This window comes from Ricinus communis, chromosome 10 (genome assembly GCF_019578655.1).
Source record: "Ricinus communis isolate WT05 ecotype wild-type chromosome 10, ASM1957865v1, whole genome shotgun sequence".
Lineage (NCBI taxonomy): Eukaryota > Viridiplantae > Streptophyta > Magnoliopsida > Malpighiales > Euphorbiaceae > Ricinus > Ricinus communis.
In genome coordinates this window covers 25337841-25344883 of record NC_063265.1, presented here as the reverse complement: position 1 = coordinate 25344883, position 7043 = coordinate 25337841, and the positions used below count along the sequence as shown (strand labels likewise).

The 7043-nt window shown below is 38.8% G+C and overlaps 1 non-coding gene across 1 annotated transcript; it reads right to left on the bottom strand.

Annotated features, from left to right (window-relative positions):
* Nucleotides 1-6351: 6351 nt before the first annotated feature.
* LOC112535389 lies at nt 6352-6455 on the bottom strand. Its single transcript, XR_003079540.2, has one exon. It is a non-coding gene; the product is annotated as a small nucleolar RNA R71 (small nucleolar RNA).
* Nucleotides 6456-7043: the final 588 nt, after the last annotated feature.

Genomic DNA, 7043 nt, shown 5'->3' with positions numbered 1-7043 from the left:
GGGCCACAATGAGAGTTTAACACTTTGGTATGATAGAGGCACTTAGGTTTTTCATTCTAGCCAAATAGCCTTCATTCATTTATTGATTTTGTAGATAATCCCCTCTTTCACCAATTTTTTATCATATTTCATTGCCACTTAGTTTTATTCTACTCTGGGTTATGATTCTGCACATGAGTTGTTTTTATTGGGAATTTTTGTCTTGGGAGTAGTGTGGAATCTTATAGCAGCTTTCTTCAATCCAAAAGAAATTCACTCTATTATGTGAATGTTCTTCCCTTATAAAAAAAAGAAAAAGAAAATAAATAGAAGAATAAGAGGGAAAGGTGATGAAAAGAAAGAAAGTAAGTGAGCTAAACATTTTGACTTGATTCCTATTTCCCACCTTGGACTACTGTCCATTGCTTACCCCTTGTTATCATTGTGGCTTGTGTGCAGGTCATGTATTTCATTGCAGAACGCCATAGGTTCTACTCTTACCAAATTTACCTACCCCTACCTAATCCTCATTACAACCCTTATAAAGACCTCTTGACATGGTTGTTGACTCTCCATAAGTGGTAAGAGTGGGATTTAAGAGCAAGCATATAGTAAGTAAGGCAGTAGTTGATGCATTGAGCGGTTAAACACTACCCTTTAAACACTTTGAGTGATTTAGAATGAATCTGGTGAGGAGTTGGTTCTGAATAATTTTGTTGAGACAGTGTTTTATGAATTATTAGCATCTTGGTTATGATACTTGAATTGATTGCTTCGTTTCTTCTTGTTTGACTTACGCTTGTTAAGGATATGTGCAGGAGCTCTCTAGCTTATCTGTCAGTTTAAGTGTTGTTCCTTAGTGGTTTATTTTCCTTATTTTACTTTTGATCGCTTGAGGACAAGCAATGAGCTAAGTATGGGGTTATTTGATGTGCGTAAAATACACACATCTAAATGAGGTTTTTAAGATTGATTTTATGGACATTTGGATGTGAATTGATCCCAACACTCACCCTATGCGTCTGTTTGTATGCATTAGGTCCAAACGAAGTCAAAGAATGATAAAGGGAAGAATTGGATGTGAAAGCTGCCGAAACAAGCTAAGTATGCACATGAGGAAGCTGAACATGGCCGTTTTGGTTTCAACACTGGCCGTGTTCCCAACACGGGCACCAACACGGCCGTGTTGGATGCATCAAACATCAAAGAAAAAGAAGTTTTTAGGGAGCACGGCCACAAAGAGTAACACGGGCATAAACACTAGCCCGCGTTGGGAACACGGGCATCAACACGGCCGTGTTGGCGGCGACAGGGGGAATTAATTAAAAGAAAGAAGAGAGGAAAGAAAGAGAAGAAAAGCGGGGGAGAACGTCCCACACCCTAACTTTTCTCTTCCTAAGGGTTTTCTGAGCTGAAACCAGAGAAAAAGGAGACTTGGATCAAGGTTTCAATCGGATTCCCTTCAAAGATTGAAGATTTGGCGAGGTTCGTTGATTGGTTTTCAAATCGAGCAAAAGGAACAAAAATCGATTCAATTCGAGTAAGAGGAATTGTAGCTGTTTACTCTCATCCAAGGGTGTAATTGGGTTTTCTACCTTTACTCATTATTGTAATTGAATTCTTGTGTATTTTGATAATGAACATGATTAGCTAGATTGATTAAATCCATTGGAATTTCTTTACTATGTTGGCTTAGTATTATTTTGTTGGACTGTTTGGGTTAGTTTTGTATTCTTCTTGCCTTCAGTATTAATAAGATAATGCATTATTCATGAGACGTTGTGAATTGTGTGTTTAGATGATGTGGGAACCAAGGCATGTCAAAGATAAAACCTAAGGCACCAAAGAGCCTCATGATTAGGACTAGTAAAGGCACCAACGTGCCTCTCATCTAGGATTAGTCAAGGAGCCAAAGTACCCCGTCCTTAGGTTAGTTCTTATCTTTCTGATGTGTGCTATCTGTGTTAGCTACAATCTAAGGCAGTGTACCTATCGATGCAGTCTAGCACTAATGGCAAGTATCAAGGTCGTATTCCTCGGGAAAATGAAAGCCTAGAGTTACTCCTTTGTTCTTTGTTATATTAACCTAAAATAAATGATGAATAAGTTCTAAACTAACTAATAGCTACAAGCTAAGTTCTAACGGAGATGCAGGAGTAATTAATAACTAAAATAACCAAGACAAGAAAGCAAACCCAAAAGGAACCTAAACTAGTTGGCAATCAAACAAAAGATAAAGGATTAGTGAGTCTAATTATGCTACCCGTGGGATTAATTCTTAACAATTCGCTTTCTCTCTCAATAACCGAATTCCTAAATCTAATAACCTAAAGTTGGAATCTCTTCCTAACGATTGATTCTTAAATTTGCATTAAGCTTTAATCCGCCGCTATTAAGCTTTGTTAATTCTTAATCCGGCTAGTTAATTATCCTTATCTCTAAGTGATTATTATCCAGTTCTTGCTATTCAAAATTCCAATTGCCAATGGACTTCTCAATCACACAAAGCAATCTAAATACACAATTCACAACGTCTCATGAATAATGCATTATCTTATTAATACTGAAGGCAAGAAGAATACAAACTAACCCAAACAATCCAACAAAATAATACTAAGCCAACATAGTAAAGAAATCCCAATGGATTCAATCAATCTAGCTAATCATGTTCATTATCAAAATACACAAGAATTCAATTACAACAATAAGTAAAGGTAGAGAAAACCCGATTACACCCTTGGATGAGAGTAAACAGCCCCAATTCCTCTTGCTCAAATTGAATCGATTCTTGTTCCTCTTGCTCGATTTGAAAACCAATCAACGAACCTCGCCCAATCTTCAATCTCAAAGGGAATCCGATTGAAACCTTGATCCAAGTCTCATTTTCCCTTAATTTCAGCTCAGAAAACCCTTGGGGAGAGAAAAGTTAGGGTTTGGGACGTTCTCCCCCACTTTTTCTTTTTTCTTTCCTCTCTTCTTTCTTTTAATTAATTCCCATGTCGCTGCCAACACTGCCGTATTGATGCCCGTGTTCCCAACACGGTCAGGTGTTTATGCCCGTGTTACTCTCTGTGGCCGTGCTCCCTAAGAACTTCCTTTTCTTTGATGTTTGATGTACCCAACACGGCCGTGTTGGTAACACGGCCAGTGTTGAAATCAACACGGCCATTTTCAGCTTCCTCATGCTCGTACTTAGCTTGTTTCAGCTGCTTTGACGTCCAATTATGCTCCAATTCTTCCCTTTATCATTCTTTGACTTCTTTTGAACCTAATGCACACAAACAGAGGCATAGGGTGAGTGTTGGGACCAATTCACATCCAAATGTCCATAAAATCAATCTTAAAATTCCCATTTAGATGTGTGTATTTTACGCACATCAAATAACCCTACACTTAGCTCATTGCTTGTCCTCAAGCAATCAAAAGTAAAATAAGGAAAATAAACCACTAAGGAACAACACTTAAACTGACAAAAAAGCTAGAGAGCTCCTGCACATATCCTTAACAAGCGTAAGTTAAACAAAAAGAAACGAAGCAATCAATTCTAGTATCACAACCAAGATGCCAATAATTCGCAAAATACTGTCTCAACAAAATTATTAAGAACCAACTCCTTACCAGATTCACTCTAAATCACTCAAAGTGTTTAAAGGGTAGTGTTTAATCGCTCAATGCATTAACTACTGCCTTACTTACTATATGCTTGCTCTTAAATCCTACTCCTACCACTTATGGAGAGTCAACAACCATGTCAAGAGGTCTTTATAAGGGTTGTAATGGGGATTAGGTAAGGGTAGGTAAATTTGGTCAGAGTTGAACCCATGGTGTTCTGCAATGAAATACATGACCTGCACACAAGTTACAATAATCACAAGGGGTAAACAATGGATAGTAGTCTAAGGTGGGAAATAGGAATTAAGTCAAAATGTGAACTCTGAAAAGCAATTAAATAATTTGCTCACTTACTTCCTTTCTTTTCATCACCCTTCCCTCTTATTCTTCTTCCTATTATTATTTTTTTTTCGTTTTTTTCTTCTTCTTTTTTCATAAGGGAAGAACATTCACATAATAGCTAGAATGAAAAGTGCCTCTATCATACCAAAGTATTAAACTCTCCTTGTGGCCCTCATAAGCATTACCGAGCAAGTTCTAAAAGTAAAGACAGTAATTGGCACTCTCAATAAAAAATAAATACAAGCATATAAAGTGTAAGCTTACAATTTATCTATTACTCTTGCATCTCCCTTAGAACTTAGCTTGTAGCTATTAGTTAGTTTAGAAATTATTCATCACTAATTTTAGGTTAATATAACAAAGAACAAAGGAGTAACTCTGGGCTTTCACTTTCCCGAGGAATACGACCTTGATACTCGCCATTAGTGCTAGACTGCATCGATAGGTACACTACCTTAGATTGTAGCTGCATAGATAGCAACCATTACTCTCCTTTCTTTTGCATATCATGCATACATGCATTTGCATTTACATTCCATGCACACATTTCCAACCCTTTATGGTTACAACTGCATCATCATTACTTATGTTATAAGGGAAGAGCGACCCACACGCAAATAAACAAAAATGGCGGGAAGTAATTCTACTGGTGTGTGAACACTACATGCTGAGATGGCTACTGTTAAGTATCAGATGAAAGACCTAATGGCAACGGTCAAACAACAGTCATATCTCCTAAAATTGGTCATGATCACCATAAACACGACCGTCAGCAAAGCCACTACAGCCAACACTGACAACCCCAACAATGACAGACAACTGCCCATTACTCTAGATTTCACTGCTTTTATTGTGGAAAAGGACAGAGTAAATGGCAATAACTCTTATGAGCACATAGATGGTGATGATGAGGTGCAAGTCTTCTAGCATCTTCACCAAGGCTTAATAATACTCCTACTGATGAAAAGAAAGAAAGTGAGCTAAACATTTTGACTTGATTCCTATTTCCCACCTTAGACTACTATCCATCGTTTACCCCTTGTGATTATTGTGACTTGTGTGCATGTCATATATTTCATTGCAGAACACCATAGGTTCAACTCTTACCAAATTTACCTACCCCTACCTAATCCCCATTACAACCCTTATAAAGACCTCTTGACATGGTTGTTGACTCTCCATAAGTGGTAGGAGTAGGATTTAAGAGCAAGCATATAGTAAGTAAGGCAGTAGTTGATGCATTGAGCAATTAAACACTACCCTTTAAACACTTTGAGTGATTTAGAGTGAATCTGGTGAGGAGTTGGTTCTGAATAATTTTTTTGAAACAATATTGTGTGAATTATTGGCATCTTGGTTGTGATACTTGAATTAATTACTTCTTTTCTTTTTGTTTGACTTACGCTTGTTAAGGATATGTGCAGGAGCTCTCTAGCTTGTCTGTCAGTTTAAGTATTGTTCCTTAGTGGTTTATTTTCCTTATTTTACTTTTGATTGCTTGAGGACAAGCAATGAGCTAAGTGTGGGGTTATTTGATGTGCGTAAAATACACACATCTAAATGGGGTTTTTAAGATCGATTTTATGGATATTTGGATGTAAATTGGTACCAACACTCACCCTATACATATATTTGTGTGCATTAGGTCTAAAAGAAGTCAAAGAATGAAAAAGGAAAGAATTGGAGGCTAGGGTTAGAACGTCCCAAAACCCTAATTTTTCTCTCCCTAAGGGTTTTCTGAGCTGAAACCACGAGAAAAGGAGACTTGGGTCAAGGTTTCAATCAGATTTCCTTGAAGGATCGAAGATTGGGCAAGGTTCGTTGATTGATTTTCAAATCGAGCAAGAGGAACAAGAATCGGTTCAATTGGAGCAAAAGGATTTGGGTTTATGACCAGGAGCTCAAACTCGAATCTTATAGAGCCTCTATCTGATCCAGAATGATCCCTCAGACTCTTAAGGAAGAGGTTGCAATTAGAAGAGGAGGAGATTGAGGTTGAGGTACATGTGGATAGACTAGACACGATGGAAAACCATGACCCCAGGCCAATGACGATCAGAGGACGATGTGCGAGTTTGCTCGACCATCTTTAGATGGGACGAAAACTAGTATAGTCAAACCTGCTGTAGCAGCCAATAATTTTGAGATAAAGGCCAATGTTATCCAGATGATCCAGCAAAGCGTGCAATTTGGAGGATTGCCCAGCGAGGATCCCAATGCACATATCTCTAACTTTTTGGAGATTTGTGACACATTCAAGATAAATGGAACAATCGATGATGCCATTCGGTGAGATTGTTTCCATTTTCCTTGAGGGACAGAGCAAAGAGATGGCTGCAATCTCTTCCACAACAAACAATTACTACCGGAGGCGTTAACAAAATTTTATATAAGTATTTTCCTCCCGCTAAAACTGCTAAACTTAGAAATGACATATCTTCTTTGTGCGGTTTGATGATGAAAGCATGTCGATGCATGGGAGAGATTTAAAGATCTTTTGAGATCTGCCCACATCACGGATTGCCGGTGTGGATGCAGTTCGGACCTTCTACAGTGGGTTGAACCTTGCAACGAGGCGGATGGTGGATGTTGCGAGGGGCGCTAAACAATAAGACGCCCGGCAGCTCAAAACTTGATAGAGGAAATGGCCATGAACAACTATCGTTGGCAATCCTTTAGGAGCCGACCAGGAAGACAGGGAGTGGTCAACCAAGTGGACTCTACAAGCAACCTTGGCGGTACCAAGTGGAGCTTCTAGCCAAGAAGATCGACCAACTCCGGATGCCGGTTCATGCCGCGAACGTTGGATGCGAAGTTTTGTGGTGGCCCGCATTACGGGAGGTATGTTTGCTTCATCTTCTACTAGTTTTCCATCTAATTCGCTATGTCTTCCGATGTTGAACAGTTGATTATATTGGGAATGCCCCAAGGCAGTAGAATAACCCTTACAAAGTAATACATACAACCCTGGATGGCGCAATCATCCCAATTTCGATTGGAGGAACAATAATGCCCGTGGTCCGCCAGTTTTCAATGATTTCATCATACCACAAAGAACAACCACCGGGCTCGCACAAGCTCCTCCTCCACAAGAAAAGAAGTCAAATTTA